This window comes from Tenrec ecaudatus, chromosome 1, assembly GCF_050624435.1.
Source record: "Tenrec ecaudatus isolate mTenEca1 chromosome 1, mTenEca1.hap1, whole genome shotgun sequence".
NCBI classification, from domain to species: Eukaryota; Metazoa; Chordata; class Mammalia; order Afrosoricida; family Tenrecidae; genus Tenrec; species Tenrec ecaudatus.
The window spans coordinates 107,119,220-107,132,667 of NC_134530.1; the positions used below are offsets into that span (position 1 = coordinate 107,119,220).

Consider the following 13,448-nt stretch of genomic DNA (forward strand, 5'->3'; position numbering starts at 1 on the left):
ATATGTATCAATTCTTGGTGTCCTGGAACCTAGTTTAAAATTACCGTAAAACCAGTGGTGAGAGTGGCAATACTGGGAGGGTGGAGGGAAGGTGGGGTAGAGAGGGGGAGCCAATTATAAGGATCGACATATAACCTCCTCCCTGGGGGATGGACAATAGAGGAGTAGGTGAGGAGAGACGTTGGACAGTGTAAGATATGACAAAATAATAATTTATAAATTATCAAGGGTTCGTGAGGAAGGGGCGAGTGGGGAGGGAGGGGAAAAGTGAGGAGCTAATGCCAGGGGCTTATGTGGAGAGGAAATGTTTTGAGAATGATGAGGGTAATGAATGTGCAAATGTGCTTTACACAAGTGATGTATGTATGAATTGGGATAAGAGTTGTATGAGCCCCTAATAAAATGATTTAAAAATTTAAAAATAAAATTACCTTAAAATGTATTCTTTTGAGTAATTTGCCCATTCTGCCTGGTTTTCAGTTTAGCAACAGATATTATTAATGGTGTACAAAGAATACAGATTATTAATAACTAATAATTACTAACATCTGACTAATCCAATTCAGCATGAATTAGTTGGGTGTGAATTAATGAAATATATCAAATAAATTATGGGAAATCAATGTTGTTGGGTCCATCAAATTTATTCTGACTCATAATGATCCCATCTGACGGGGTAACTCTGCCACGTGGGAATTTTGGTTATAATCTTTACAGAAGCTAGTTGTTAAGCTTTCTTTCTTAAACTCATTAGTTAGACTCACTGGTGGGTTTGAACTACCAACCTTTAACTTGCATCCAAGCATTTAGCCTGTGTACCACCAGGGGCCTTTCATCAGAAAATAGGAAGGGGAATGTTGGTTATAGGAAGGGAGGACTTGTTTTTACCTTCTGATGTTTGAGAGGTCTCCAGGACAAGCATCCCTACTTTCTGCTGGACTGTGAACAGAGAATAAACATCTTTATGCTCACCTGGGGAGAAATGAGTGAGGACAGAGAAGCAATAGAACATCTAGTCTGGTCATAGGAAGTTTGGCTCACAGTGATTTAATGCTCTTTGGCTTGTGTACATCATTTCTTTTGATTCCAAAAGAGTCAATATGTATGAAAGGCAAATTTCCCATTTTACTCCATTAAAGCGTTCTTTTTGTAAACAGCCATGTATTGCACATCTTCTAAGTTCCAGGCATTATGCCAGACTCTGGGGTTACAAAATGTAATTAGATTCACTTAGTCTTTGTTTTCAAAGATCTCAGTCTCTTGGGAGAAGGATTACACACACACACACACAATCCTTCTCTGTGAATGTCTCCATTAAGATGGTTTTTGTTGCAAGGCACAAAATTCTGTTTCAAGCTACTTTCCCCGAGAAGGGACTTCATTAGAAAGCTTTGAGGAGCCCTCCCAAACCCAAGGAAGCTCACACCCGAGCCTCGGGAACAATGTGGAAGCTGGTGCTGAAATGCCCTCGTGCATCTCTCTCCCCCTGGGCGTGTGTCCTCTACTGCTCTTATTCATGCAGCACTCACAGCGCCTACTAGCTAATCCAGCAGCAGAGTAGTCAGTCTCTCTCCATCTAATTCTAAATTGCTGGAGAAGGATGCTAATTCTACAAGCTTGATTCAAGTGTACTCCCTTCATCCCATCGCCTGCGGGCAGGGTCAGGTTGTAGACATAGGATGGGTTCTAGACAGACATGGGCAGATTGTCTAATAGGTTTCTACTATGTTTAGAAATTATGGAAATACTACGTGAAAATGAGGGAGCCCGTGACTTTCTGTTCTGTGTATAAGACCCATGGATGATGAAAAGATCAATATAATGCACAACTAATTCTAATATAGGACAGAGTATGGTGTGCTTCACCATCACAGAGATGCTGTACAGTACACAGTAAGGTATACAAGCACATTATAGAAGGAGATTAAACGGGAAGGAAGAGAGAGAGAGTCCTCTTTTAATCCGAGGACTAGAGTAGCTAGGTAAGTCACTGCAGACAGAGGGGCCTGGGGGCGTGAGGGGCGGTTAGGTGCCATCCAATCGGCTCCAAATCAGAGCAACCCTGTGCACAACAAAATGAAACCCTGCACAGTCCGGCCCCACCCTCACAATTGTTCTTCTGTGGAGCCCATTGTTGCAGCCACTGTGTCCGTCCATCTAGTGGAGGGCCTTCCTCTTTTCACTGGCTCACTACTTTACCCAGCATGATGTCCTTCCCCTGGGACTGGTCTCTCCTGACAACATGCCTAAAGTATGTGAGATGAAGTCTTGCCATCCTTGTCTTTAAAGGAACATTTTCGCTGTTATTTATTTCAAAGACAGATTAGTTTGTTCTTTTGGCAGCCCATGGTATTGTAATATTTTTTGCCAGCACCATGATTCAAATGCATCTGTTCCTCTTCAATCTTCCTTATTCAATGCCGGACTTTCACATACATGTGAGGCAATTGAAAATGGCATGGCTTGGGTCGGGCGCACCTTAGTCCTCAAAGTAACATCCTTGCTTTCCTACACTTAGAAAAAGGTCTCGTGCAGCAGAGCTACCAAATGCAACACAGCATTTAATTACTTGACTTCTGCTTCCATGAGCATTGATTGTGGATCCTGACAAACTCAAGCTTCTATCCATTATCATGACGTTACTCTAAATAAGTCCACTTGTAAGAATTTTTATTTTCTCTACGTTGCGTTGTAACCCACTCTGAAGGCTGCAGTCCTTGGCCTTCATCAACAAGTGCCTCAAGTCCTCCTCACTCTCAGCAAACAGGTAGTGTCTCTGCATATTGCCTGTTGTTAATAAGCCTTCCTCCAATCCTGATGTTGCGCTTTTCTTCATATAATCTTGCGTCTCTAATTATTTTCTTAGCATACACCTTGAATAAGTATGGTAAGAAGATACAATCCTGGCACACACCTTTCCTGATTTTAAACCATGCAGTATTCTCTTGTTCTGTTCTCACAACTGCCTTTTGAGCCTTGTATGAGTTCCACATGAGCACAATGAAGCGCCCTGAAACCCCCATTCTTCTCAAGGCTCTCCACATTTGTCATGATTCACACAGCCCAATGCTTTTGCATCAAAGGAAATAGGCTGAATATAGAAGTTGGAACTGACAACACCCAGTCAGAAGAGAATGTGGAGCAATAGATCGCATGAGTGGACCTGGAGAGCTGGACTGACGAAGGTGGACTTGCTGCAATGGGAGCAAGTCTCTGGCTAGCTTTGAGCAGGGCAACTCCATGTCATCTGCATGTTGGAAACATAGTCTGGAGAATGGATTGGTTTCAGGCAGGCTGATTCGTGATGTATTTCAATAATTCCGGCAGGAGAGATGAGGGCTTGTATCAGGACAGAAGCAGAGGAGATAAGGAGAAAAGGGGATTTAGGAGAACAGGTGAGAGTAGTTTTGCAGTTAGTCCTCATGTCTCTCATTCTAGGGGCAAGTTCTGAGTACTGACTCGGAGAGCTCTCTACCAGGAAGGGGCTGCTCATTTGGCGCTCCTACGAGGAGGGAGTGCTCCTTCCCTTTGCTTGCTTGCTCCTCACTGTCTGCTCGGCAACTGTGTTATGTGAGTGTTCTTGACTCGTTAGCAGGTCTGCATCCTGACAGAAGTTGTAAGCCTTCTCTTCTCAGGATATATTTTTCTCATTAATGAAAGTAAAGTGCCGCCACTTCATAGCCCTGTGAGGAGAGAATGCTGATATTAAGCCAGGAAAAAAAACAGTTTGAGATTACCTTTTTAAAAAAGCTCACTGCAACTTTCAGCAGATAATAAATGTGTACCTGCGGTTCTTTGAAAGCAAGGAGTAGTCTGTTCTTGAGTTGTCATGGCAACTGCTCGATTATGTGGGAGAAAAAATATGAAGAAATAAATGTACTGGCAGTCTTGGCTGCGAAGTCTGACTTTTGGACAACTTCTGTTTGCCCTTTAATATGATGCAAATTTCCTTCGCTTTGAAACAATGGAACCAACCCCCAACCCAAATGCAAACCCCACCCACTGTCCCTGAGCTGATTCTGGCCCTATCCAGCTTTTCTGAAACGGAATAGATGCTAAAGCAGCCAGCCTCATCCCGCCTTTCCCAGAGAAGCTGGGGTGGGTTTGAACTGCTGGCCTTGAGGTTAACAGTCCATTGCTTACCTGACAGCACCACTGAGAATCCTTCTTGCAACAAAGTAGGCTACATAAAAGTAAGAACCATCTACAGCTTTCCAATTTATCTACAAATTCTAAGGAACACAATTAGGGATGGATCTCTTTTGTACCCGGGAGGGTTCCTTTGAGCTTAATATTAATAGTCTTTTTTTTAAAAGAAAGAAAATAGTGCACTTACTGTGTTATTATTTCTCAAGTCTCTGGTAAGCCTGCGTTTCCCCCAACTGGAACTATCGTCTCTTCTGTGTCAGGCAGAGTGCTGGTTCGTTGTCACTTGGGGTTCACATTTTGTGGAAACACTTAGAAAGATTTTGGGGTTTTTTTTTCATTTTGGTTAGTAATTTTTTTCTTTTTAAAAATTTTAATCATTTTATTGGCAGCTCTTACAGCTAGCTTAACACTCCATAGTGTAATCACATCAAGTAGTATTGTCCAATTGCTATCACAATTATTTTCTAAACATTTTCTTTCTTTTTGAACTCCTTGAAATCAGCTCCTCTTTATCCCCTCCCTCGCCGACTCTATCCCCTAGAAACCCTTTATTTATTTATTTATGTATTCCCTTTAATAGGTTGTGGGGTTTTTTTCCCCATATCTCACACAATCCAATATATCCATCACATACAATTCTGTTGTTCAATACCAGTGAGTGGGGATATACAGTCATCAAGGCTATTAGCTCCCTATTCCTCCCACCCCCTACTCTTCCTGTACCCCCAGGGAACAGTTACTCCCGTTACTGTTTCTGAAGGGTTATCTATTTTGACTTTCATGAATCAAACTATCTTAATTATATAAGTGAACTTATGCAAATCTAACATGATGAATGAAGTAAAACAAATAAAAACCATAGAAGTAAGGGGAGGAAATATAAAGAACTAGAGGATAGTTATGTGATTCATCAGTGCTGTACCGCACCCTGGATATATCATCCCTTCCTGTGGCTCCTGTGAGAGGGACTGTCCAGTTACCTTACAGGTGGGTTTTGGGTCTCCACTATATCCACATCCCTTCACATCAATTTGGTTGCTTGTTTTTGAACTTCTGATACCTCCTCCCATCGACACCTCATGATCACATAGGATGGCGTGCTTCTTCTATGTGGGCTTTGTTGATTCCCTGCTAGATGGCCCCTTGTTTAACTGGAAGTCTTTAATACCCCAGACACTATATCTTTTTAATAGCTGGCACCAGAAGCTTTCTTCACCACATTTGCTTATGCACCTATTTTGCTTAGAAATATTTCTGATTTAAAAGTGGTGAAGTAGAGTCTGAATCCAAAGAGGAAGGAAGAATATTAAGTGAATTCTAGGTCTTTATTTACCCCAAAACTTACTTTATATTCTTGAACCTGAACCTTGACTTTTAGGAAGACAAGAAAAATAATTCTTCCTTTGACGTACTCAGAAACAGAGAATTTCTTATACAATTTATTGTTTTTAAAATAGTATCTAATTAATCTCAGCCTCCCAATAGATTCTAGGATCCATGGGGACATGTGCCATGCCTTTCCCTCTGCTGTGGTATCCTCAGCCCAGGCATGGGCTGAGGCAGTGCAGCTCTTAGTGTTGGATAAATGAGACACAGCAGGACTCACTGACATTACCAAAAGGACACAATAGACTTTGGACTCAAACTCAGGCTTTTGTGTTTTTCTAAAATATCACACTACCCAGAAGATAGCAGAAATTAAAACAGTCTCCACTGTGCCAACAGCAACAACACCAAATGCTTTGGAGTCCAATCCAGTTCCATATGTTTCAGAGTAGACCTACACTCCAGAAGGATTTCAGTGGCTGTGATCTTTCAGAAGTAGCTTGCTTGCCTTTCTTCTAAGGTGCCTCTGAATGGATATGAACCACCAACCCCTCAGTTAGTAGCTTTTTATCACCCAGACCCCCTACTATGTAAAGCACCGTATACATAGTAGGCAGCCAAACAAAGACAATGCAGTGAGATCAGATTGACTTAGATGTGGACATGTGACAATAGTAAATCTCTCAGAACACGTGCAGACACACTCCTGCATAAAACATGTCAATTGTCCTCGTTGATTTACCCGTGGTTTGGGGAAATTCACTGGGTTTTAGAGTCAAGTCCCCTGAGTTCAGATGTTGACTCTCTCACATAAAATATGAGTGGGCCCCGGTTTCCTTGTCAAACAGAGACCTCTGATTCTTCCTTCCCAAGTTCTCTGAGTCTTAGGAGAATCACGGTGAGAAACCCTTTCTCCACTCAGAGACCTCTGCTGTGTGCAGGGCCCGGTGCTCTGTAACTAGGAAGTCCACGGCTGATGATTTTTAATTGCACACTAATGAAGCTGATGTAAAAATTGTTTTTAGCATAAAATAAAGGCTTACCCAATATGGAGTCCTGGTGGTGTAATGGTTACTAGTTGGTCTGCAGCCCGCGTAGTTGGCAGTTCAAAACCACTCACAGCTCTACTGGAGAAAGACTGGGCTTTCTACCCTCATCAAGCTACAGTCTTGGAAACCCACGGGAGGTTGCTATGAGTCAGCATGGACTCAATGGGAGCTATTGCTTAACCACTGGCCACGAGGACTCTCGATATTCGATCGTGTGCTATTCTAGATGTGGACTGCAACTTCAGCACCTGTCCAAAATTTTTTGGTGTACCCTGCATATTTCAACTTTGCCTTAACACAACATAGCACCGATGAAACATACAACTTCCCTCTAGTCCTTTAATGCTTCCTACCCCCCACTATCATGATCCCAATTCTACCTTACAAATCTGGCTAGACCAGAGGATGTACACTGGTATAGATAGGAACTGGAAACACAGGGAATCCAGGACAGATGAACCTCTCAGGACCAGTGGAGAGAGTGGCGATATCGGGGAGGGGGAGGGAAGATGGGGTAGAAAGGGGGAACTGATCATAAGGATCTTTATATAACCCCCTCCCTGGGGGATGGACAACAGAAAAGTGGGTGAAAGGAGACGTCAGACAATTTAAGACATGACAAAATAATGATAATTTATAAATTATCAAGGGTTCATGAGGGAGGGTGGGGAGGGAAGGGAAAAATGAGGAGCTGGTATCACGGGCTCAAGTAGAAAGAAAATGTTTTGAGAATGATGATGGCAACAAATGTGCTCAACACAACAGATATAGGTATGGATTGTGATAAAAGTTATATGAGCCCTTAATAAAATGATTTAATTTTTTTTTGGCTAAGCAGTCTTCAAATTGCATAAGCCAATCCCTTGAGTGATACAAATATCCTCCACTTTCCAAAAGTTCACTCTACACCACTTGGCTTCTACGAAAGACCTACGTTACTGTTTTTACTAATTGATAGCGATACAAAAAGGTTGGTGTTTTTTTTTATTTGGAAAAACATGAAAATCTAAAGTAGCATTCTGCACTTGTTTGACATCAAAGAGCCACTAAAGGCCTTGGTGCACCCCAAGCAGTGAGCATGACAGTGCCAACCCCCTTTCCCAGAAACTTACCTCAGCATCTCAGAATTGAGCCACCAAAGTGTGAACACAGTATGTTGGTGTTATTTTAGGTTTATGTGTTTTTTTATGATTTGGTAAGTTATATTGTGGCTCTGGAAACACTCAAACATTTTTCCATGTTAGTAAATGGTAATTGCTTCTTTTTCTTACGCTGTTTCCACTTTTTCATAGGAAAAATCTACTTTCAGCATTGATGCTGTATATCCTCTTCCTGCATGTGCACTGACTCTGTTCCTGTAGGCGCCCTGCTGGCACAGTGGGGTCCGGGTGGGGCTGCTGACTGAAAGGTCCGTGGTTGAACACAGTAGCCACTACACAGGGGAAGATGGGCCAGCCAGTCTGCTCCCTACAGAGTTACAGCTTCTGAAACCTCTGGAGCAGGTCTCCTTGGTCCTGGAGGGTCTCTATGATTGGAATCAACTCAGCAGCAATGAGATTCTGTCTCTCTAATAGAAATAGCCCAGGGGATGGCTAGTCTAGGACAGCTTCAGGGCCGATGACTTGCACTCTGCTCCACGCGGTCTTTCATCCACAAGCCAATCCAGACTCTTCCTCCTGGCCATGACAAACGACCAAAGAAGAAAATGAGAGCACAGAAAGTTCTGGAAGCCTAGTCTCAGAATGGCCACAACTTTCTCTCATCCTATTGGCTGCAGCAAGACTCAAGGCTGGCACAGATTGCAGTGAGTGGAACTGCAGAGTCGTAATGCAAGAGGCACGAGTACAGTGATGAGTGAAAACTTGCAGCTGGTTTCTTTGCCATTGCTAGGCTGCTGGATACCATGGTAAAGAAACGGAAAATGGCTTCCTCTTTTCCAGTCACCAATATGCCTTTTCCCTCTCCTGGAGGCAGGAAAAAGTATATTCAGTCTTAGTTTCCTCATTTATGAAACGGATAATAATAATGCCAACCTCGCAGTGTTAGCACGAGAATAACAAAAGATCTATGAAAGCATTTTTTTGTAGAAGGAGCTCAATAAATTATTCTTCCATCTGTCAACAACCCTTAAGCACTTACAATATGCGAGAAAGGCTAATGCATTCACAGTACAGACTGGAGCTGTCTCCGTTCCTGCTGAGCACTCGCGTCGATTCTGATTCACAGCAGCACTGGGATCGAGTAGAACTGCTGCATCGCGATTCTAAGTCTGTGATCTGTACAGAAGCACACCGCCACACAGTTCTCTCATGGAGGGGCTCATGGGTTTGAACTGATGGCCCTTCCATGAACAGCCTGTACTACCTGTACTCCTTAGAGATAGTAGTGTGTTAGTCAGGGTTCTCTAGAGAAACGAAATCAGAATGCTAGTAATTAGATAGATAGATAGATAGATAGATAGATAGATAGATAGATAGATAGATAGATACAGATAGATGTATAACATAAGAAATAAACAGTTAATTAAATTATAAAGCAGTCTCAGTGCAACTCACTCCCGTGAGACAGTTGTGAGACACTGGCAGTCCTCAAGTCTTAAGGGCCGCCGGGTAGTCCTCTGTAGAGCAATTCAGGCTATCGGGAACAGGCAGCAAACAGCAAGGCAGGTCAGCAACAGGCAGCCAGATGACAGGGTCCGACAGTCCCCAGCTCAAGAGGTGTAAATTCCAATGGTGTGGCGAAGTAGATCTTGAAGGAACCTCAAATTACAGCAACACAGTCCACAGGTTAGGTGTCCCACAGGTAGTGTAGTTTGCAAATTGAGGCACAGAACAAGCAAGGCAGCCTCACACTAGTCTGATGATCAAAGAGCAAGAGACAAGAAAGGCGAGGCTCAACAAGCCATTTATTCTCTGACATTCAATTAATCCCACATGTGTTTATAGACCAGGTTGGCACAATAAAATAACTACCTCAAATACATAGAGGTACAATTATTACAGCATAAAATAATTATTTGACAAATAGCTTTGTTTATAAGTATAAATTATAATGTTTTTTTTCTTTATAGAAAGAAAATTACATGTAGACACAATCACAAACCAATTCCTATTACAATTTTTTTTGTAGTTTTCAATTTTATGGTCCAAGTTACATATTTGGAAAATGTATCTTTAAGCCTTGGTGCCCAGATTTTAAAATCCCATGGACCTGAGGGGGAGTCCTTGCCTTTGTACTGTCTGACTCAGACACATTTCATAAGGCTAAGACTATTTCCAATATGTATAATGGAAATGATAACCCTTCCGTGAGTAAACTGTGGTAGCGAGAAAATTAAACGGGATACAATGCTGAATACATATCATCATTGTTATTACAACCAATATAATAAGACAGTAGAAACACTAATCCAGGGATTACTAGGATTAGGCAAATAGAGAGAGAGTTGCACCCAATCTGTAGACCTGCCACTCTACAGAATGTGCTAAAATGCTTTTCTTTTTATTAGAGGACAATTTTTTCCCTGTTTTTCAAGATAGCAGCATTTCTTTTTTTTAAAATTGATCATTAACTGCGAGTTAATACATGTATCATAACAATTCAATCACACCAAGCAATATTGTGCAATTGCTAACACAACCCGTTTCCAAACATTCTTTTCCTTCTTGGGCTCCTTGACATTGTCTCCCTTTATCACCCCCCCCCCCCCCGCACAATACAGTACCGCTACCCCAGAAACCCCATTCTATCTGTCCCTATGTTTGTCTTAAAGCACCCCTTGTCTGCTCACCTCATCTAGTGTCACTTTTCCCTGGAAAACGTGGCTCTGAATTAGCACTGATCTTTTCCACACCAGCACACTGGGGGTTGGTTACAGACGTACCTTCTGTAACTGGAGAAGTATGGATGGCTCATCTATGACCCATAGAATTTGAGCAGCTTAAAATCAAGCCCCAAAGACTCTACAAAGAAGCATCACCAAACAGGGTAACATTAACTGAACAACCCACAACAAACTAAGCTGACAATAATGAAGATTATCATAATCTATAATTAAAAAGCAAGCACTCACCATTTATCTTTTAAAAGCAAGAAGAGCAGCGATGGAATAGCCCAGTGCAACCCGAGACAACACTGACTCAGCACGCTAACACGGCATCCTTGCAGGAGCATTGAACACCACCAGGCAAGACTCAGGAAAACGCGTAATTGGGACCCTTCAATTTATGCTGACTTTAGGTTCTAGATTCCACATATCCTTAACTCTTAATAACTCTTTTAGCAGATTACTGGGAAGTGTTGTTGGACCAAAGCAAAGACTATAGATTGCAACATTATCCATGCACAATAATCCCAAGTTTTTTACTTTTGATAAATTCAATAAAATGCACTGTGTTGCTGTTACTTGCAAGTAGGAATGCCTAAGGAAATGGGCTAAAACAAACAAATATGTCGCTTTCTTCCTTAACCACAGGTCAAGAGGTAGATGGTTCTGGGTTTGGGTCAAGGTCACTCAAGGCACAAACTGCTTCGATCTTTCCTCTGTCAGGCCCTCCATGAGTGGGCCATGCCTCTCTTCATTACTGCAAGATCACATGGTGCGGAGTGAAGATCCAAGTCCATGCATCTTCACATAAGCATTTTCAAAAGCGGAACAGGAAAGTAAGACTGATTTTCCCCATGGGCCAGTGTCTCTTTAATCTGGAGAAAACTTAACTCCAAGGTCCCCAGAAGGTTGTGTCCTCACATCCTCGTGGCTTAGATTTTTTTTCACAAGCCCAGACACATACTGCAAGGGAAGATGAGAAAGCAAGTATTTGGCCTTATCAGCCTTCAGAGAGGGAGGTGGACACTGCCTGCATAGCAGGACAGAAGAAGGATGCTGAGCAAGCATCAAAGAATGCCTGTCTCAATAGGACATCCCCTCCCAGAAGGGTCACAAGGAAGGAAGGAATCACCCAGAGTGCAGTAAGACACCGATGAAACTCACAATATTCCTCTGGTTCTTCAAGCCTTCCTCACCCCCAACTATCATGACCCCAGTCCTGCCTTTTAGTTCTGGCTAGACCAGAGCGTGTACTCTAATACAGATAAAAGCTCATGAAACGTGGAATCCAGGGCAGCTAAACCCCTCAGGAACAGAACTGGGAGTAGCAATACCAGGAGGGTAAGGAGGTGTGGGGAGGACTGAAGGAAGGGGGAAACCATCTCAATGATTGACGCATAACCCACTCCCCCACCCCCAAGAGGATGAAAAACAGAAACATGGGTGAAGGGAGACAGTAGTCTGTGTAAGACATGAAAACAATCATACTTTATAAGTTATCAAGGGGTCACAGGGGCGGGGGATGGAGCTGATACCAAGGACTCAAATAGAAAGTAAATGTTTAGAAAGTGATGATGGCAACATGTGTACAAATATGCTGAAATAATTGATGTATGGCATGTTATAAGAACTGTAAGAGCCTCCAATAGAATTATTTTTTAAAATAAATAAATACAAACTTAATTAAAAATAACACGTCTGCCTAAGGAAGTCAAAGAAGATGTGGGAATGTTCACATTGACTGAACTCTAGGACCGCCCCATTCCACCGTCACCAATAGTAGCTCTATTCTTGCCTGTTTTAAGTGTTAGATTTTGTATGGATTTTGTTTGAACAAAGCTTTTCATGGATTAAAAAAATCATTGGCAAATCTTTGTTTTGGCACTTAACTAAATGCCTTCTATATTCAGTGCATCAGAATTATTTGTTCAAGTTACATCCCAGTCTCATAGCTTACAGTATTGTTTGTTTCATACTGCTGCTGTAACAAATCACACTGACTTGCTGAGTACAAGTAACAGGCTGATTCGCTTGTCTTTCTAAAAGTCAGAAGTCCAAAATTGTTTCACAGGACTAAAATCAAGGTGCTGACAGGATTGCGTTTTCTGGAAGCTCTCAGAGAGAATCTGTTTCCTTGCCTGGTCTAGCTTCTAGAGCAGCGGTTCTCAACCTGTGGGTCACTACCCCTTTGGGGGTCGAATGACCTTTTCACAGGGATGGCCCGATTCATAACAGTAGCAAAATTACAGGTTTGAAATAGCAGTGGAAATAATTTTATGGAGGGGGGTTACCACAACATGAAGAACTGTGTTAAAGGGTCCCCGCATTAGGAAGGTTGAGAACCACTGCTCCAGAGGCTGCTCGCATTCCTTGATTTATGTCCCCTCTAGTAGTGGGATCACCCAATCTCTACTTCTGTCACCACCCCTCCTCTCTGATTCTCTTCTCCCACTTGTCAAATCCCTCCATAATCCAGGATAATCTCCCCATCTTCAAGTCCTTAACTTAATCATATCTGCAAAGTTGTCTCTTATGTGTTCACAACTCCTGATGCTATAAGACTGTGGACATCTTTAGGAAGGTATGCATTATTCTCTCAAACTCAAAGTTTATTAGATCTTTATTGGATTGTTGCGTGAAGAAATAGAATATTAGCTGCAGAACCTTCTTCAGAGGTTACCTAGACCTAGGTCCTTGGGTGACACAAGCACACAGTGCTCTTGCCTTTGAACCCACCCAGTAACCCCACGGAAGACAACGCCGAGTGACAGGTTTCTGTAAGGATTACAGCCAGAGGCCATATGCAGTGGGGCCTTACTATACAGGGTCAAAAGACCGAGTCTACGGAACAGCAGCAGGTTTGAGGCTTTCTGTTGTCATTCTGTTGTCAGTCTAATATCCTGCAGGGATGGAAATCTTTTCTCCCAGGGAGGAGGTCACATGTGGATCCTTGTAATCAGTTCCCCCTTTCCAACCCACTCACCCTCTACTCTCTCAGCATTGCCCCTCACACCTCTGGTCCTGAAGGTATCATCCACCCTGGATTCCCTGTGTCTCCAGCTCCCATATACACCAGTGTACAGCCTCTGTCCTATCCA

General features: G+C 42.5%; 1 protein-coding gene and 1 long non-coding RNA gene across 2 annotated transcripts in view; one reads left to right on the forward strand and one right to left on the reverse strand.

Annotated features, from left to right (window-relative positions):
- The window catches only part of AK5 (adenylate kinase 5), a 332,878-nt gene that overhangs the window by 236,529 nt on the left and 82,901 nt on the right, over positions 1-13,448 (forward strand). The gene's annotated exons all lie outside the window — the stretch shown is intronic.
- LOC142436539 (uncharacterized) lies at positions 1,281-8,380 on the reverse strand. The gene is made up of 4 exons (XR_012782001.1): positions 7,637-8,380; positions 4,337-4,457; positions 3,786-3,836; positions 1,281-3,683 (listed from the first exon to the last, which is right to left on the reverse strand). It is a non-coding gene; the product is annotated as an uncharacterized LOC142436539 (long non-coding RNA).